This window comes from Pseudophryne corroboree, chromosome 3 (assembly GCF_028390025.1).
Source record: "Pseudophryne corroboree isolate aPseCor3 chromosome 3, aPseCor3.hap2, whole genome shotgun sequence".
Classification (NCBI taxonomy): domain Eukaryota; kingdom Metazoa; phylum Chordata; class Amphibia; order Anura; family Myobatrachidae; genus Pseudophryne; species Pseudophryne corroboree.
The window spans coordinates 317,814,546-317,836,232 of NC_086446.1; the positions used below are offsets into that span (position 1 = coordinate 317,814,546).

Genomic DNA, 21,687 nt, shown 5'->3' on the forward strand with positions numbered 1-21,687 from the left:
GGATCCAATCTAGACAGTGCAAGTGACACCTGATTAAGTACCTGAGCAAGGTGTGTATGAAGGCGGGGTCCTGACGCATTTCGTCACATATCATGTGACTTTTCCAAAGGTGTGGTCCTGCCTCCCAAACAATCCGTATTTATAGTCTGATCAATTAAAGATCAGACAGATGTCCAGAATCAGTTCTTAATTAGGACAACTCATGGGCTTGTGCTCTCATATATAAAAAGATCACAAAAGTCGGCTCTCATAAAGAGATATATGTAAACAAAGTATACAGAATATACAAGACTGATGGCAAAACTGACTTGTAATTTAAATTAACTACTGCTGTAAACATAGCAATAAAGACTGTAGAGGAGTATATATAGCACAGGTATATATATATGAGTATACATTTTAATGGAACAGATATTATCGGTATATTAAGGTGACGTTCAAGAATGTGCATAAATTCAACCATGTATATAACCTTTGGTGCTGTATAAAGCATCATTCTAAAGAAGAACATTCCCTTAATTAATTGGTACCTCCCGATAGGGTTAAACAGACACAGACGATACATATAGATAACAATGAATTTAAAATAGAAAAAAATGACCGTAACTTGACAGCATACAGCCTATGTTTATTATATAGTCAATGTGTATAAAAGTAAAAGTAGAGAAGAAAACAGAGAAACAAAGTCTAATAATAATGAACATATAAGAAGACATAATATCACTCATGGATACGAACTCAGAACCTTACTAGAACATACTGGTGTGCCCTAACCATCCACGCCACTGAGCCTGCTGAATGCACAGTGGATAAAATAAAATAACAGGGCAAAGTGAACTCCAGCAGAAGTGATTTCACTCCCTCAGATGTATAATGATTATGGAAGAAGAACAGTATAATATATACGTGCCGTAAATGCGGCAAAAGGCAAGGGCGGAGTAAATCAGTTAAATTAAAAAAGCACTGTCGGCTCTGTTGATAGACCCATTCTTATGGGAATTTGAGTTTCCATTTAGAGAAACGCAATGCCCACTTCATTTGTGCCGGTATTGAGTCTGCTTAAATAAAAATGCAACTACAGATAGAAATATAACATAAGGACTAACATGTCTTATAAACAGGACATAACTCACAAGGGGATCACCTCTCATTAGTAGCCTTACATTATACGGGTAAATTAACTATTTTATTAATGATTGTGTACTAAGTGCATGAAGTTAAAGGAATATCTACAGTAAAGTGAGGCGTATAAAGACATAGACAGAGCCATTGAGGTCGATGGAGAAAGAAGGGATATAGCATCATTCCTAAAGATCAAATTTGATGCTTTCATTTAACCCCTCCGGTATAAGGGATCTCAGCCTATGTATCCAGTAGTTCTTTCTAAGGCATAATTTCCTATATCTATCGCCTCCTCGTATTGTAGGCATGATGGATTCGATACCAACCAATTGAATATCATCTGGATTTTTTTGATGTTTGTCTGCAAAGTGTCTGGAGACACTGTGGAACATAAACCCCTTTTGGATGTTGCGTCTATGTTCAAGAAACCTAATCCTCAATTTACGAGTTGTCCTGCCAACATAGATTAGATTGCAACTACAGATGAGTAGATAAATTACAAAGGAACTATTGCAGTTAATATATGAGCGTATCTCAAGTTGTGACCAATTGGGGGCACTGAAGCTCTTAACGTTATTCTTAATATATGAGCACGTGATATGCATTGTTTCGCACCACATTTAAAGCATCATGTGATTTTGGGTAACCACTGGGTAGTTTTGACAGAAACTGCATTGTCATTCGTATTTCTTTTATCCACAAAAAGGCTAGGTGCAAGGTATTGCTGCAAATTATTAGATTTCTTAAAAATCACTGACGGTATGTCATTTAATTCAGATCTAAGGACCTGATCTGTAAGGAGAGTTATGTCCTGTTTATAAGACATGTTAGTCCTTATGTTATATTTCTATCTGCAGTTGCATTTTTATTTAAGCGGACTCAATGCCCACACAAATGAAGTGGGCATAAGAATGGGTCTATCAACAGAGCCGACAGTGCTTTTTTAATAGAACTGATTTACTCCGCCCTTGCATTTTGCCGCATTTACGGCACGTATATATTATACTGTTCTTCTTCCATAATCATTATACACCTGAGGGAGTGAAATCACTTCATCTGCTGGAGTTCACTTTGTCCTGTTATTTTATTTTATCCACTGTGCATTCAGCAGGCTCAGTGGCGTGGATGGTTAGGGCACACCAGTATGGTCTAGTAAGGTTCCGAGTTCGTATCCATGAGTAATATTATGTCTTCTTATGGGTTCATTATTATTAGACTTTGTTTCTCTGTTTTCTTCTCTACTTTTACTTTTATACACATTGACTATATAAACATAGGCTGTATGCTGTCAAGATACGGCCATTTTTTTCTATTTTAAATTCATTGTTATCTATATGTATCGTCTGTGTCTGTTTAACCCTATCGGGAGGTACCAATTAATTAAGGGAATGTTCTTCTTTAGAATGATGCTTTATACAGCACCAAAGGTTATATACATGGTTGAATTTATGCACATACTTGAACGTCACCTTAATATACCAATAATATCTGTTCCATTAAAATGTATACTCATATATATATATACCTGTGCTATATATACTCCTCTACAGTCTTTATTGCTATGTTTACAGCAGTAGTTAATTTAAATTACAAGTCAGTTTTGCCATCAGTCTTGTATATTCTGTATACTTTGTTTACATATATCTCTTTATGAGAGACGACTTTTGTGATCTTTTTATATACTAGGTGCTTCATCGCGCCCTACGGGCGCTCTTCACACCGTCGCAAGGGGCTACGCCCCCTTAACCCTTGCATGCCTTTCTGGGGTTCAATATTTGTGTTATATGGAGTATCACCTGCATTCCTTTGTTAGTGGTTAAATATTGCACAATGAAAGGGTGTGCGATGGTGAAGGAGGCGCAGCCCCTTGCGACGGCGTGAACAGCACCTGCAGACCACAATGTACAGAATGTAGCGGGTACGGGGGGTACTGCGGATGGTGTCTGTAGATGCTGCGGATGGAGGGGGGGCAGAAGTGGGGGTGGGGCCCGGATGGGGAAGGGTTGGGAGGTGCTGCGGGTGGGGGAGGGGCAGAGGAGTGGGGGATGCAGATGGGGGAGGGGTCCGGAGGCACTGCAGGTGGGGGAGGGGCAGGGGTGCCATGGGTGAGGGAGGGGCAGGTGTGGGGATGTTGCAGATGGGTGAAGGGTTCCGGAGGTGCTGTGGGATGGGAAGGGGCGGGAGTGCCACTGGTGGGGTAGGGGTCCGTAGGCGCCATGGGTAGGGGAGGGGCAGGTACGGGTGTTGCGGCAGATGGGGAAGGAGGTCCGGAGGTGCTGCAGGTGGTGGTGGGGCAGGTGCGGGGGTGCCATTGGTGGGGGAGGGGTGGGTGAGGGGGGGACCGCGGATGGAGGAGGGTGTCTGCAGATGCTGCGGGTGGAGGGGGGCAGGTGTGGGGGAGACATATAAGGGGGGTGAATGGTGGAGGGGGCCTGGAGATTGCTGGGGGTGGTGAAGGGGCGGAGGAGTGGGAGCCGCGGGTGGTGTAGGGGGTCTGGAGGCACAGCATGTGGGGGAGGGGTGGAGTGCCGCATGTGGTGGAGGGGAAGGTGCGGAGGTGTGGTGCATTGGGGAGAGGTCTGGAGGTGCTGCGGGTACTGTACCTGCCAAAAAGGTAGTTGGAGGGTATGCAGTAACAGGGCCAGGACAGGGGTGACAGGGTCAGAACATTGTTGACTGGGCCAGGACAGGGGTGACAGGGTCAGAACAGAGGTGACAGGGTCAGAACAGGGGTGACAGGGTCAGAACAGGGGTGACGGGGCCAGGACAGGGGTGACGGGGCCAGGACATGGGCGACGGGGCCAGGACAGAAATGACAGGGACAGGATAGGGGTGACAGGGTCAGTGTAGGGGCGGCAGGACCAGGACAGGGGTGTCAGGGCCAGTATAGGGTTCACAGGGCACGCACAGGGGTGACAGGGCCAGGATAGGGGTAGCAGGGCCAGCATAAGGGTGACAGGGCCAGGATAAGGGTGAAAGGGCCAGGATAAGGGTGGCAGGTCAAGGCCAGGGGTTACAGGGACATGACAGAACACAGGGCACGGCAGAGATTGGTATTAGGGACAGAACAGTGGTGACAGACAGATGTGTCTTACCGGAGTCACTGCTGCTGGCTGCTGCTTTTCCACTCCAACCTGTTGGCATCTGCTGCTGGTGGAGACTTGGCATGGCTGACTCTCTTAGGCTGTATTCCTGCTTCCTCTGCCCGTCCGCATCACTCCCCCCCTCCTCAGTCACACACCGCAGACCTCGCGCAGCTGCCGGGCACTGTGGTAAGGTGAGACTGGGAGTGACTGGTTAGCCCCCAGGAGATGCTGCGGCTGGAGGGAGGAGGGGGTCATAGCATGCACGTGGCGCGGACCTCACGGCTGCTGGGCACTATGGTAAAGGGAGACTGGGAGTGACTGGTTAGCTCCCAGGAGACGCTGATGCTGGAGGGAGTCAGAGCCTGCAAGCAGCGCGGACTTCTGCAGCGCTACCCGCCGGCTAAAGTGTGTGAAGGAGCTGGGCGCAACTCACTGCGGGTGGCAGCGCTGCAGCTAGCGGTGGGGTCGCAGGGGCTGGAGATAACAGAGGCAGTACGGAAAGTGCACAGCGGCTGGTGACCCACAAAACTACAGCTAAGAAGCGTAGAGTGTGCCAGAATGTGACGCTCCTCCCTGCCAGAGAGACCCTGCTGAGTATGCTGATGTGGGGGTCAAGTATGGCATACCCCCTCACACACCCCCATACCTCCCAAATGTCCCAATTTTCGCGGGACAGTCCCATTTTTTGGGGTCTGTCCCGCTGTCCCACCCGCGGGTCGCAGTGTCCTGCGGAGGGGGGGGGGGGGGAGCAGTTGGAAAGCTCCTGTACTCGCTGTTCTGCTTAGCAGAGCAGCGGTGAATAGTGGAGACAGAGGGAGAGGGGGCATCAGGGGGTACGGATTAAGGGGGGGTTCCAGCAGCAGAGCCGGATTAAGGGGGGGGGGGGGGGACAGGCGGTACGTACCGTTGGCCCCACAGTTTTAGGGGGCCCCCTGGCTGGAGTAGCTCTGTCCCAGCTCAGAAGCTCCCCCGTCCTGCCAGCAACAGCGGCAGCATTGTGCTACAGTCAGCACACGCTGCTGCGTATTGGCAGGTCTGTGGTGTTGCAGGGAGGCAGCAGTCTCCCTGCTTTCTTCTGCCTGTGCGGGTGTGTAGGGGGGAGCGACCACCTCCTCTGGATTTACCTCTAGCTGAGGGGCCAAAATACCATAAAAAAAAAAAAAAAAAAAAAAAAAAATCCCGGAATTTGCATAATTGGGCGTGACCTCGCGTCCCGCGATTAGGCCACGCCCCCAACCCACAGCAGGCACAGCAATGAGATAGGGCTCCCCTGTCTCAAGTACCCTGTGTCCCCCGGACTCATAATCAGCCCCGGGGGCCATGCCAGCAGCTCACAGAGCGCTGGGCATGCCCCCTCACTGACAAAAACGGGGGCCCTCCCGCGAAGCCACGCCCCCTTTTCGCCGTGTGTGTGTGTGTGTGTGTGTGTGTGTGTGTGTGTGTGTGTGTGTGTGAAAGCTGGGAGGTATGCACCCTGCCTGTGCCATGTCCATACTATCTGCTTCTGCAGCTGCACCTAGTGTCCTATAGATTTGGCCAGATCTGTGACTCATTTGACTAACTCCGCCCACTGTTGTGACTCCGCCCAGCGTTAGCAAATGAATCACAAGATCACAGAATAGGGCTATTATATAGGAGATGAGAGCACAAGCCCATGAGTTGTCCTAATTAAGCACTGATTTTGGACATTTGTCTGATCTTTAATTGATCAGACTATAAATACAAATTATTTGGGAGGCAGGACCACACCTTTGAAAAAGTCACATGATATGTGACGAAACGCGTCAGGACCCCGCCTTCACATACACCTTGCTCAGGTACTTCATCAGGTGTCACTTGCACTGTCTAGATTGGATCCCTATCTGGCTGCCAAATCTACTGAGAGTGACCGCTGGACGATACGCCTCTACAGCCAGTTACTATATCAAGTGATCCCCTATTTCCTCTCCGCTGCATTGTGGATGTGGGCATTGCAGGACTGACAGCCGGGGACGCCCGGCTCTCGACCAGCCCACTGGAGAAGTAACACCATCTACACCTGATGATTATAAGCACTCCACTATTTGGAACTGTTTGTGCTGCAGTGCATTTACTCTCAGCCTAAGCCACGGCTGACAGTTTGTGGAAAACTGACTTTTTCCATCATCTTGTCCTTTCCATTTAATTGTTATATACTATAGGACACAGGTTCTCAAACTCGGTCCTCAGGACCCCACACAGTGCATGTTTTGCAGGTCTCCTCACAGATCACAAGTGAAATAATTAGCTCCACCTGTGGATCTTTTAAAATGTGTCAGTGAGTAATTAATACACCTGTGCACTTGCTGGGTTACCTGCAAAACATGCACTGTGTGGGGTCCTGAGGACCGAGTTTGAGAACCACTGCTATAGGAGATAGTCTATATCCTGAGAGTATCAAAGTGGGATTATTTTTATTGGTTTATATATGCTTGCTTATTGCTCATCTTTTTAATCTATTAAATATTACACACTCTTTATGTCGGCTATCTTTTTCATATTTATTATCTCCTGATATACAGCACAGCGGTTTTTTCTTGTTCTGCTGTCTGTTCGCTCACTCCACATAGTGTTCCCGGCATGCGCAGTATTTCAGGAGCTGCTCTTTATTAGGAATCTCATTATGTATATTTGTTACACTCTTGAGGCGCTGTTTTAGCAGCTAAGTGTTGTTGTGTTTTGGTTTTCACAGAAAAGACTGACAGGGGTGAGTAAGGAGTGTTCTCCCCTCTCCCCATCCCCCTAACCCTGCCTATCTGCAGTCTAACACTAACCTCCCTCTTTGTGCCTAACCCTCCCGTGGAGGTGCCTAATCCTAACCTCCATCCCTGCTACCTAACTCTCCCTTCCCCGCAGCCTAACCACTCCCGGGGGTGCCTAACCCACTCTACCCACAGCCTAACCCTATCCTCCCCCCACCCGCAGCCTAACCCTATCCTCCCCCCACCTGCAGCCTAATCCTAACCCCCCGCCTGATGCCTAAACTTAACCCCCCACCTGATGCCTAAACCTAACCCTCCCTTCCCTGCAGCCTAACCACCCCTGGGCGTGCCTAACCCTAACCAACACTACCTGCTGCCTAAACCTAACCTCCCCCCACCTGATGCTTAAACCTAACCCCCCCACCTGACGCTTAAACCTAATCTCCCCACCTGATGCCTAAACCTAACCCTCCCTCACCCGTAGCCTATACATCCCCGAGGGTCCCTAACCCTAACCCACCCTACCCGCAGCCTAACCCTATCCTCCTTTCACCCGCAGCCTAACCCTAACCCCTCTGTCTGATGCCTAACGGTCTCCTCACCACCCTAACCCTGCCTGTCTGAAGTCTATCCCTAACCTCCCCTCTTTGTGCCTAACCCTCCCGCGGAGGTGCCTAATCCTATCCTCCATCCCTGATGCCTAAACCTAACCCTCTCTCTCCGCAGCCTAACCACCCCCCCTCCATCCCTGCTGCCTAAACCTAACCCTCCCTCCCTCGCAGCCTAACCACTCCCGAGGGTGCCTAACCCTATCCACCCTACCCGCAGCCTAACGCTAACCTCCCGCCACACGCAGCCTAAACCTAACCCAGTGCCTGATGCCTAAACCTAACCCCCCGCCTGATGCCTAAACCTAACCCTCCCTCTCCCGCAGCCTAACCACCCCTAGGGGTGCCTAACCCTAACCCACCCTACCTGCAGCCTAACCCTAACCTCCCGCCACCCACAGCCTAAACTTAACCTTCTACCTGATGCCTAAACCTAATCCCCCACCTAAACCTCCCTCTCCCACAGCCTAACCACCACCAAGGGTGCCTAAACCTAAGATCCCCCCACCCACAGCTAAAACTTAATCCCCCGCCCAACGCCTAAACCTAACCCTCCTGTCTGATGCCTAAACCTAACCCTCCCTCCCTCGCAGCCTAACCACTCCCAAGGGTGCCTAACCCTATCCACCCTACCCGCAGCCTAACCCTAAACTCCCGCCACCCACAGCCTAAACTTAACCCCCCACCTGATGCCTAAACCTAACCCCCCCGCCTAAACCTCCCTCCCCCACAGCCTAACCAACACCAAGGGTGCCTAAACCTAAGCTCCCCCCACCCACAGCTAAAACTTAACCCCCCGCCCAATGCCTAAACCTAACCCTCCTGTCTGATGCCTAAACCTAACCCTCCCTCCCACGCAGCCTAACCTCCCCCGGGGGTGCCTAACCCACCCTATCCGCAGCCTAACCATAACCTCCCCCCACCTGCAGCCTTACCCTAACCCCCGCCTGACGCCTAAACCTAACCCCCCCGTCTGACACGTAAACCTAACCCTCCCTCCCCCACAGCCTAACCACTTCCCTCCCCCCCATGCCTGATGCCTAAACCTTACCCCCCTTGCCCAGCCCTAAATCTATGATCGTGGGTATATGGGCGTCGGTATCCTTGCCCATTTGGAGTTCCAACGTTGGGATTCTGAAGAGTGTCGGAATCCCAGTGTCAGTATTCTGACTGCCGAAAACCCAGCGCATCTCCTAATAGGTAATGCATATGTCCCAACATTTGTAGCATGTGTCCACAGCTCTCCTCCCAGGGCAGCTATTCAGGGATCACCCACTGCGTGTAGACGAAGAGGAAGAGATGAAAAATTATTGTTAGTGGATGAACAAGCAAGGAGACAAACTGCATACAGTGGTGCGGTTGTGTAGGGAGAAAAATCTCTATATAAATATGTTACTCTAACTACTGAGAACATGGAAAATACCTAAAATAAGAACAATTATCCCAAAGGGTCCATTGTTTTTATACAGTACACACATTGGGGGGATAAGTTCTCTCTTATAGTAATTAGTGGGTACCTTCAGAAATTAAATTTGACCAGTAAATAATAAAAGCTATAAATTGCTAACATTTAGGGGTCAATCCAATGAGGTACAAGTTACCATTGCTGCAACGTTTCAACAGCATCCAAACTAACACCCTTCATGGCCAGATTCAGCCTATGGGGCTACCGGAAAGTGCAACTGTTGTAAGACAAACTTGCACCTAATTAAACTGACCCCTTAGTTGTTAAATGTGATAAAATAGTAAAATATAATGGTGTAATTGTGGGCCTGATTCAGTTGTGGTGAAGCGATCGCTGCTGCAATCTTGCTGTTTACAATTGCATCGTGAGTCTGAGCAGCAACACAGGTCGCAATGGGTAATTTATGCACGCACATGGAACGGCGTTTGAACGGACCTGTATACAGTTAGCCACCCCTGTTACCACCTCAAACGCTGACTTCCTGTCAATCACTTTGCGATGGGATCCTCTATGTGAGCTTGATTTCATTTTGTGCGCAGTGCAGCTTACATGCATGCACAGTGAAAAAGCATTGAGCCACTTGGTGCAACAGCAGCTCTGCGTCCGCATCTGAATCAGGCCCCCTGAGCGGTAAGGAGAAGGACTCTAGGGAAAGGGCTATGTCACCTTTATTATATGTAAAGATAGGGAAACAGTAATTTGTTACAGCTCCAATTCACATGATTCATACCATTCTGTACCATTTCATCATTTGGTTATTCTATGGGGGAGATGTATTAAGCCCTACAGAGTGAAAGTGGGGAGAGGTAAAACACCAGCCAATCAGCTCCTAACTGCCATGTTACATGCTGTTTTGAAAAATGACAACTAGGAGCTGATTGGTTGTTAGTTTATCTCTCTCTACTTTATCGCTGTCCCAGGCTTTGTACACCTGCCCCCAGTTCATTGATATACTGTAAATGTCAGCCATTTCACTCTCTCCCCTGATCTGTATTGTTCTCCCCCTGATCTGTATGTTCTGTATCATGCTCTCCCCACCCTTCCTGTTTTTCTGTATTACAATATGTTCTACATCTCGCAACCCCCAAACGTGTATGTCCTTCCTCTATATGTCCTATAGAGTACGCCACAATTTCTATGTTTTTGTATTGTGCCCCCACACCATCTGCATGTGCTATACCAAGTTGCCCACTTCTGCATGTTTTGTATTGTCCGCTCTCTCCCACCATAGACCCTATGTTTTGTACTGTCCTCTCAATACCCCCCACCACACACACAATTACACAAGTATGGTAACTTACCCCCTGCATGCTATTCTCCAGTCACTAATTCCTCTGCGATCCCTCCCGTCATCTTCAACTGACACTTTGCAGATCTCTTTGCCGGTCACCTGACACTCTGCAAATCTCTTTGCCAGAACTTTGCCAAATGATAATCTAAATAACCAGAATTTCCTGGTCAGAGATACTATGTGTATAATTATACTACTACATTTTGTTACATACTTTAATTTTTATTCATTTGCAATTTATCTATTTTATTGACTTTTTATCCAAAACCCAAGATCCTTTCTCATAGAGAACCAAGTTATCTGCTCCAAGTTTTATCTTCCCCAGTGCTAGGACCATGTCAGTATCATACACTAGGCCTAATTCAGACCTGATCGCAGCAGCAAATTTGGACAAATGGACAAAACCATGTGCACTGCAGGTGGGGCAGATGTAACATGTGCAGAGAGACTATGGTAACTTACCTCCTGCATGTTATACTCCAGTCACTAATTCCTCTGCGACCCCTCCCGTCATCTTCAACTGACACTTTGCAGATCTCTTTGCCGGTCACCCGACATTCTGCAAATCTCTTTGCCAGATGATCTAAAAAACAAAAAAGACTATCATTAAGCATAGTACTAGTTTAAGCACAACAAAATGTCCATGAGTCAACCAGTTTCCCAATTTTTCTTAAACCAAACAAGATACTTTCAAAGTTATCAATATCCCATTTATCTATTTTATTAACTTTTTCATCCCAAAGCCACGATCCTGCCTCATAGAGACCCAGGTTATCTGCATCCCCTGTATGTGTGCTTATCCTCCATACTGCCCTCTTTATTCCTGTAACGCTACATTTTTATTCCTAAATATGTCATTCCTTCCTGCGCTTCTCCTATTAATGTGTCCTTGTACCTGTATTCCCTGTTCTGTTTATCTTGTCTTGCCTATCAGCTGACTATACTGCACTCTGTCTTCCTTACCCCTCTCCATCATACCCTGCTATGTAGGACTCACCTCCTCCTACCTGTCTTCCTGCATGGAAACTGGAAATGTCAGCAGCTGTAGATAGAATGTTACAGAAAGAAGCATTGTGATGTCACAGGCTAGTGATGTCACAGGCTAGGTGTGATGTCACAGTAACCAGCAGCAAAGCTACAGGGTTACAGCTATCTTACATATACATTTTCTACATCAATTACAACTGGATATACATGAGTTTCTAGTTTAAAAAAACATGAGACTAGTGTAGAAAATAAAGTATAAGGCAATGTTGTACAGAGTACCTCAATATATAGGTTTAGGGAAAACATAAGTGACAGGAATTTCTAGACTAAATCACCGCTTATATTTTATAAGGAAATAAAGCTCTTTATCTAAGAGGCTGAATTAATCATTTTCCATTGTGTGTGTGTGTGTGTGTGTATATATATATATATATATATATATATATATATCTATATATGTATATATCTATATATCTATATATATATGTATATATCTATATATGTATATATCTATATATAGCCAATACTGTCAGACAGGCACTCCCATACATAATAGTACTTGGCTCCGGTGCCCTCAGATCCAATAGTAATAGAAAGCAGTGAACACACTGCAGCACTCGGAAACTTGAATGTAAATAAATGTATTTCAAAACACCAACATGAAAACTCCAACGTTTCGGGGCTCAACCGCCCCTTTGTCAAGGTGCATATATGCACCTTGACAAAGGGGCGAATGAGCCCCGAAATGTTGGAGTTTTCATGTTGGCGTTTTGAAATACATTTGTTTACATTCAAGTTCCCGAGTGCCGCAGTGTGTTCACTGCTATATATATATATATATATATATATATATATATATATATATATTATAGCGAGAGAGAGCTATACTAACTATACTATCCCATTAAACCAGGAAACTCACTAATTATACAGTTTCTGTGGCTGGCTGACCTCATGTCTGTATTTCACCTGGTTTAATCAGCCACAGAACCTGTGTAACCCATGAGCGTATAAAGAGGAGAAGAAATAAGAGTTGTCTTTTTTGTGGCACCCTAGAAATGTATTATTCAATACCAGCGTATATAAAACTGTAAGACGGCCCCGCAAGGTGACATTCACAGGGAATAGGTAATGACATCCACTCGACTTGTTCACACCCACTGGACGTGTTGGAAAGAGGTTGAGTGGACAGTGAGCATGGCTGTGCCCTGTGGTACCACGTGACACCATTGTACCGACAGTCGGGCTGCTGAGAACGGAACCTGGAGGGTACATAACTTTTTTGTTTTCTTTCATCTCATGACACCCCACCCAAAGCTATTCTTCTGGTTATCCTATCAACTAGGACAACAATGAAGTTGACTCCATAACATTTCTTCCATTGTTTTTCCATGTCACAGAAACATTGCATGTGTGTTACAGGTGACCATCCTAATCATCTCTCCTTCACTTCACAGTAATGTCATTGTTAGTGATACATTATTTGGATCAAGCATCAAAAGGAAACTTAGGTATAAGAGTCTGGCCGGCATATCACTTATTGCATGATGACCTTGTGCCTGTGCTGTACTGTATGTAGATGGAGCATTTGGTTTTGCTAATGACTTACATAGACTCCATAAGAGGGCATGCCGACATAGCATATTGTTGAATGTTAACATATATGATCTTAAACTCCATCTATAAATGTTCTGTTGCGAGACTTCCAATATTCTCAGAATATTGCTACTGTGACAGATGATTTAGTATATACTAGCTGGAGTACCCGGCGTTGCCCCGGATTTTAAGAATGTCTGTTTACAAAAATAAATGTAAATATTAAACACACAGTATAAATAACATTGTAGATAGCTGAATACCCGTGCTTTGATACGGAATGAGGATGGTAAATTAGAATGATAGTTTGTTAATTCCCTTTGATTGGAGATCTAGTATATAGTAGTGATGTGCACCGGAAATTTTTCGGGTTTTGGATTCGGTTCCGAGGCCGTGTTTTGGATTCGGACGCGTTTTGGCAAAACCTCCCTGAAAATTTTTTGTCGGATTCGGGTGTGTTTTGGATTCGGGTGTTTTTTTAAAAAAAAACCCTCAAAAACAGCTTAAATCATAGAATTTGGGGGTCATTTTGATCCCATAGTATTATTAACCTCAATAACCATAATTTCCACTAATTTTCAGTCTATTCTGAACACCTCACACCTCACAATATTATTTTTAGTCCTAAAATTTGCACCAAGGTCGCTGGATGACTAAGCTAAGCGACCCAAGTGGCCGACACAAACACCTGGCCCATCTAGGAGTGGCACTGCAGTGTCAGACAGGATGGCACTTCAAAAAAATAGTCCCCAAACAGCACATGATGCAAAGAAAAAAAGAGGCGCAATGAGGTAGCTGTGTGACTAAGCTAAGCGACCCAAGTGGCCGACACAAACACCTGGCCCATCTAGGAGTGGCACTGCAGTGTCAGGCAGGATGGCACTTCAAAAAAATAGTCCCCAAACAGCACATGATGCAAAGAAAAAAAGAGGCGCAATGAGGTAGCTGTGTGACTAAGCTAAGCGACCCAAGTGGCCGACACAAACACCTGGCCCATCTAGGAGTGGCACTGCAGTGTCAGGCAGGATGGTAAAATAGTCCCCAAACAGCACATGATGCAAAGAAAAATGAAAGAAAAAAGAGGTGCAAGATGGAATTGTCCTTGGGCCCTCCCACCCACCTTTATGTTGTATAAACAGGACATGCACACTTTAACAAACCCATCATTTCAGCGACAGCGTCTGCCACACAACTGTGACTGAAATGACTGGTTGGTTTGGGCCCCCACCAAAAAAGAAGCAATCAATCTCTCCTTGCACAAACTGGCTCTACAGAGGCAAGATGTCCACCTCCTCCTCACCGTCCGATTCCTCACCCCTTTCAGTGTGTACATCCCCCTCCTCACAGATTATTAATTCATCCCCCCTGGAATCCACCATCTCAGGTCCCTGTGTACTTTCTGGAGGCAATTGCTGGTGAATGTCTCCACGGAGGAATTGATTATAATTAATTTTGATGAACATCATCTTCTCCACATTTTCTGGAAGTAACCGCGTACGCCGATTGCTGACAAGGTGAGCGGCTGCACTAAACACTCTTTCGGGGTACACACTGGAGGGGGGGCAACTTAGGTAAAATAAAGCCAGTTTGTGCAAGGGCCTCCAAATTGCCTCTTTTTCCTGCCAGTATACGTACGGACTGTCTGACGTGCCTACTTGGATGCGGTCACTCATATAATCCTCCACCATTCTTTCAATGGTGACAGAATCATATGCAGTGACATTAGACGACATGTCAGTAATTGTTGGCAGGTCCTTCAGTCCGGACCAGATGTCAGCACTCGCTCCAGACTGCCCTTCATCACCGCCAGCGGGTGGGCTCGGAATTCTTAGCCTTTTCTTCGCACACCCAGTTGCGGGAGAATGTGAAGGAGGAGCTGTTGACGGGTCACGTTCCGCTTGACTTGACAATTTTCTCACCAGCAGGTCTTTGAACCTCTGTAGATTTGTGTCTGCCGGAAAGAGAGATACAATGTAGGTTTTAAATCTAGGATCGAGCACGGTGGCCAAAATGTAGTGCTCTGATTTCAACAGATTGACCACCCGTGAATCCTCGTTAAACAAATTAAGGGCTCCATCCACAAGTCCCACATGCCTAGCGGAATCGCTCTGTTTTAGCTCCTCTCTCAATGTCTCCAGCTTCTTCTGCAAAAGCCTGATGAGGGGAATGACCTGACTCAGGCTGGCAGTGTCTGAACTGACTTCACGTGTGGCAAGTTCAAAGGGTTGCAGAACCTTGCACAACATTGAAATCATTCTCCACTGTGCTTGAGTCAGGTGCATTCCCCCTCCTTTGCCTATATCGTAGGCAGATGTATAGGCTTGAATGGCCTTTTGCTGCTCCTCCAGCCTCTGAAGCATATAGAGGGTTGAATTCCACCTCGTTACCACCTCTTGCTTCAGATGATGGCAGGGCAGGTTCAGGACTGTTTGCTGGTGCTCCAGTCTTCGGCACGCGGTTGCTGAATGACGAAAGTGGCCCGCAATTCTTCGGGCCACCGACAGCATCTCTTGCACGCCCCTGTCGTTTTTTAAATAATTCTGCACCACCAAATTCAATGTATGTGCAAAACATGGGACGTGCTGGAATTTGCCCAGATGTAATGCACGCACAAAATTGGTGGCGTTGTCCGATGTCACAAATCCCCAGGAGAGTTCAATTGGGGTAAGCCATTCTGCGATGATGTTCCTCAGTATCCGTAAGAGGTTGTCAGCTGTGTGCCTCTTATGGAAAGCGGTGATACAAAGCGTAGCCTGCCTAGGAACGAGTTGGCGTTTGCGAGATGCTGCTATTTGTGCCGCCGCTGCTGTTCTTGCTGCGGGAGGCAATACATCTACCCAGTGGGCTGTCACAGTCATATAGTCCTGAGTCTGCCCTGCTCCACTTGTCCACATGTCCGTGGTTAAGTGGACATTGGGTACAACTGCATTTTTTAGGACACTGGTGACTCTTTTTCTGACGTCTGTGTACATTTTCGGTATCGCCTGCCTAGAGAAATGGAACCTAGATGGTATTTGGTACCGGGGACACAGTACCTCAATCAAGTCTCTAGTTCCCTGTGAATTAACGGTGGATACCAGAAACACGTTTCGCACCATCCAGGCTGCCAAGGCCTGAGCTATCCGCTTTGCAGCAGGATGACTGCTGTGATATTTCATCTTCCTCGCAAAGGACTGTTGGACAGTCAATTGCTTACTGGAAGTAGTACAAGTGGTCTTCCGACTTCCCCTCTGGGATGACAATCGACTCCCAGCAGCAACAACAGCAGCGCCAGCAGCAGTAGGCGTTACACTCAAGGATGCATTGGAGGAATCCCAGGCAGGAGAGGACCCGTCAGACTTGACAGTGACATGGCCTGCAGGACTATTGGCTTTCCTGTGTAAGGAGGAAATTGACACTGAGGGACTTGGTGGTGTGGTTTGCAGGAGCTTGGTTACAAGAGGAAGGGATTTAGTGGTCAGTGGACTGCTTCCGCTGTCATCCAAAGTTTTTGAACTTGTCACTGACTACTGATGAATGCGGTCCAGGTGACGTATAAGGGAGGATGTTCCTAGGTGGTTAACGTCCTTACTCCTACTTATTACAGCTTGACAAAGGCAACACACGGCTTGACACCAGTTGTCCGCATTTCTGTTGAAATAATTCCACACCGAAGAGGTGATTTTATTTGTATTTTGACCAGGCATGTCAATGGCCATATTCGTCCCATGGAAAACAGGTGTCTCCCCGGGTGCCTGACTTAAACAAACCACCTCACCATCAGAATCCTCCTTGTCAATTTCCTCCCCAGCGCCAGCAACACCCATATCCTCATCCTGGTGTACTTCAACAGTGACATCTTCAATTTGACTATCAAGAACTGGACTGCGGGTGCTCCTTCCAGCACTTGCAGGGGGCGTGCAAATGGTGGAAGGCGCAAGCTCTTCCCGTCCAGTGTTGGGAAGGTCAGGCATCGCAACTGACACAATTGGACTCTCCTTGGGGATTTGTGATTTAGAAGAACGCACAGTTCTTTGCTGTGCTTTTGCCATCTTAACTCTTTTAAGTTTTCTAGCAGGAGGATGAGTGCTTCCATCCTCAGGTGAAGCTGAACCACTAGCCTTGAACATAGGCCAGGGCCTCAGCCGTTCCTTGCCACTCCGTATCATAAATGGCACATTGGCAAGTTTACGCTTCTCCTCAGACTATTTTGATTTAGATTTTTGGGTCATTTTACTGAGCTTTATTTTTTTGTATTTTACATGCTCTCTACTATGACATTGGGCATCGGCCTTGGCAGACGACGTTGATGGCATTTCATCATCTTGGCCATGACTAGTGGCAGCAGCTTCAGCACGAGGTGGAAGTGGATCTTGATCTTTCCCTATTTTACCCTCCACATTTTTGTTCTCCACTTTTTAATGTGTGGAATTATATGCCAGTAATATATCAATAGCAATGGCCTACTACTATATATACTGCGCACAACTGAAATGCACCATAGGTATGGATGGATAGTATACTTGATGACACAGAGGTAGGTAGAGCAGTGGCCTACTGTACCGTACTGCTATATAGTATATACTGGTGGTCAGCAAACTGTGCAAAACTGAAATGCACCACAGGTATGGATGGATAGTATACTTGACGACACAGAGGTAGGTAGAGCAGTGGCCTACTGTACCGTACTGCTATATAGTATATACTGGTGGTCAGCAAACTGTGCAAAACTGAAATGCACTACAGGTATGGATGGATAGTATACTTGACGACACAGAGGTAGGTAGAGCAGTGGCCTACTGTAACACACTGCTATATATTATATACTGGTGGACAGCAAACTGTGCAAAACTGAAATGCACCATAGGTATGGATGGATAGTATACTTGACGACACAGAGGTAGGTAGAGCAGTGGCCTACTGTACCATACTGCTATATATTATATACTGGTGGTCAGCAAACTGTGCAAAACTGAAATGCACTACAGGTATGGATGGATAGTATACTTGACGACACAGAGGTAGGTAGAGCAGTGGCCTTCTGTACCGTAATGCTATATAGTATATACTGGTGGTCAGCAAACTGTGCAAAACTGAAATGCACCACAGGTATGGATGGATAGTATACTTGACGACACAGAGGTAGGTAGAGCAGTGGCCTACTGTACCGTACTGCTATATAGTATATACTGGTGGCCAGCAAACTGTGCAAAACTGAAATGCCCCACAGGCATGGATGGATAGTATACTTGACGACACAGAGGTAGGTACAGCAGTGGTCTACTGTACCGTACTGCATATAGTATATACTGGTGGTCAGCAAACTGTGCAAAACTGAAATGCACCACAGGTATGGATGGATAGTATACTTGACGACACAGAGGTAGGTATAGCAGTGGACTACTGTACCGTACTGCTATATATATAATTATACTGGTGGTCAGCAAAATTCTGCACTGTCCTCCTACTATATACTACAATGCAGCACAGTTATGGAGCGTTTTTCAGGCAGAGAACGTATAATACTGGTGGTCACTGTCAGCAAAACTCTGCACTGTCCTACTATATAATACTGCTGGTCCCCAGTCCCCACAATAAAGCAATTAGCACACTGAGCACATATATTTGCAGCACACTGAGCACAGTCAGATATGGAGCGTTTTTCAGGCAGCGAACGTAGATATTTGCACTTGCAGCACACTGAGCACAGATATTTGCAGCACACTGAGCACAGATATTTGCAGCACAATTTGCAGCTCACTGAACATAGAAACTGAGAGGACGCCAGCCACGTCCTTTCACGATCATCTCCAATGCACGAGTGAAAAATGGTGGCGACGCGCGGCTCCTTATATAGAATACGAATCTCGCGAGAATCCGACCGTGGGATGATGACGTTCGGGCACGCTCGGGTTAACCGAGCAAGGCGGGAGGATCCGAGTCTACCTCGGACCCATGTAAAAAGGGTGAAGTTTGGGGGGTTTCGGATCCCGACGAACCGAACCCGCTCATCACTAGTATATAGGCATATCTTGCTTCTCTGATGCACTTTGTGTAGTGGCCGCACCTCTTTTTGGTCCCCTAAGGGACCCTGCTCTTCCCACTATGCAACTCTCAGTCTGTGGCTTCCTGCTGCCTCCATTCCCCTCCTCACATCATGTCACTGCAGAGCCGGCCCTAACCAATATGATGCCCTAGGCAAGATTTTGGATGATGCCCCCTAGCACCACCGCTGGTCCCGCCTCTGACCTTACACCTCTTTCCCAGCACCATCACCCATAGCAGTCCTTATTTTGGTGTTTGTACTCCCTATATTTTAAATAGGAACAGTTCGCACATTTGGTGCACAGCCCAAAAAGGGGTGTTTTTTTGCTGGCAAGAGGCATGGCCACACAATAGTAACCCCAATTCCAATTACGCCACATAATACTGCAACTTTATTCACATTTGATCATGTGTTAGTGTCCATAATTCATATTACATCCCACAGTAGTATCACTTTACCTTAAACGGTACTCCTCACAGTAGAGCCCCTAATTCACATTACATCACACTGAATTGCTCCTTATTCACCTTACACCACACCATATTGCTCTTTATTCACATTAGATGACACAGTAGTGCCCTTTCTATACGCAACGCCACATAGTAGAGCAGCTTATACACATAATGCCACACATTAGTAATGCATTTATACACATAATTCCACACAGTAATGCACCTTACACATATGAGACACATTATTAATTTCCTTATAAACATAATGCGCCTTACACATTATGACAACCTTTATTAATGCTCTTTTACACATAATGTCCCTTACACATATGCCGTACATTATTAATGCCCTTATTCACATAATGACACACATAGTGCCCCCTACACATTTGCTGCACATTATTAGTGCCCCTATACACATAATGACACACATACAGTAGTACCCTGTTACACATTTGCTGCACATTATTAATACCCTTATACACATAATGACACACATAGTGCCCCCTACACATATGTTGCACATTATTAATGAATTTTTACATTACACACTTAATGCTTCTTACACATATTCCAAACACTACTGCACAACCAACCCACTCACATGCACACAGCACTCACACTGCCACTAACACTGTGACCTCTGCCTCTGCTTGGATACAGATGTGTCCTCATAAATCTTGCCTCAATGCTAACGTCGGGCACCTTTTTTTTATGAAAATGCATCTTATTTACATTGCTATGTGGCTAGGATGCAATAGCAGCTTCTGCTAATTAAAATGATTTGCAGCATGCCTATATACTGTGTGAGACTGTGGCTGTATCTGCATATGAAATGCTACACACAGAATATAGGTATGCCGCATATCATTTTAATCAGCAGAAGCTTCTGATGCCCCTAGGCATATCAAATGCCCTAGGCAATTGCCTAGTTTGCCTATGCCTATGGCCGGCTCTGTGTCACTGGCCCTGTCACATGCAGGCCTGTCATCATTGAGATATCATGAATGTCCTGATATAGTGGGGTAAATTTACTAAGATTCGTATTTTCCCGTTTCAGGTCAAAGTTCAATCACGAATGACATCGAAAGTGTAAAACTGCAACTTTTTGAATTTATTACGACTAATTTACTAAGCTGTCGTATTCGGGTTTTTCTTTTGTTCCGATGTCGATGTCATTCGTGTTTTTTTTTTTTTTTTTACGGCAGTGATTAGCAAAACACTGCCGACTTTTTAAAAATTAATCTCGGCCGGATCTGTGTGATCCGTGCTGGGGTTAATTTTTTTTTTTTTTTTTTTTAATTAAACAGTGTAAAATTAAAAAAAAATTGCGTGGGGTCCCCCCTCCTAAGCATAACCAGCCTCGGGCTCTTTGAGCCGATCCTGGTTGCAGAAATATGGGGGGAAAAATGACAGGGGTTCCCCCATATTTAAGCAACCAGCATCGGGCTCTGCGCCTGGTCCTGGTTCCAAAAATACGAGGGACAAAAAGAGTAGGGGTCCCCCGTATTTTTAAAACCAGCATCGGGCTCCACTAGCTGGACAGATAATGCCACAGCCGGGGGTCACTTTTATATAGTGCCCTGCGGCCGTGGCATCAAATATCCAACTAGTCACCCCTGGCCGGGGTACCCTGGGGGAGTGGGGACCCCTTCAATCAAGGGGTCCCCCCCCCCCCAGCCACCCAAGGGCCAGGGGTGAAGCCCGAGGCTGTCCCCCCCATCCAATTGGCTGCGGATGGGGGGCTGATAGCCTTTTGTGAAAATGAAAAGATATTGTTTTTAGTAGCAGTACTACAAGTCCCAGCAAGCCTCCCCCGCATGCTGGTACTTGGAGAACCACAAGTACCAGCATGCGGCGGAAAAACGGGCCCGCTGGTACCTGTAGTACTACTACTAAAAAAATACCCAAAAAAAGACAAGACACACACACCGTGAAAGTAAAGATTTATTACATACATCCACACAAACATACATACATACTTACCTTATGTTCACACGCAGGTCGGTCCTCTTCTCCAGTAGAATCCAAGGGGTACCTGTTGAATAAATTCTACTCACCAGATCCAGGGTCCTCGGGGCAACCATTTGTAATCCAGGTACTTGAATAAAATAACAAAACGGATACCCGAGCCACGAACTGAAAGGGGCCCCATGTTTTCACATGGGACTCCTTTCCCCGAATGCCAGAAACCCACTCTGACTTCTGTCTAAGTGGGTTTCTTCAGCCAATCAGAGAGCGTCGTTGTAGCACTCTCCTGATCGGCTGTGTGCTCCTGTACTGACTGACAGGCGGCACACGGCAGTGTTACAATGTAGCGCCTATGCGCTCCATT

The 21,687-nt window shown here is 46.4% G+C and overlaps 1 long non-coding RNA gene across 1 annotated transcript in view; it reads right to left on the minus strand.

Moving 5' to 3' along the window:
* Positions 1 to 10,422, minus strand: part of LOC135057742 (uncharacterized) — a 31,154-nt gene extending 20,732 nt beyond the window's left edge. Inside the window, exon 1 of the long non-coding RNA XR_010244336.1 lies at positions 10,303 to 10,422. This is a non-coding gene — a long non-coding RNA (uncharacterized LOC135057742). The remainder of the gene's footprint in view (positions 1 to 10,302) is intronic.
* Positions 10,423 to 21,687: the final 11,265 nt, after the last annotated feature.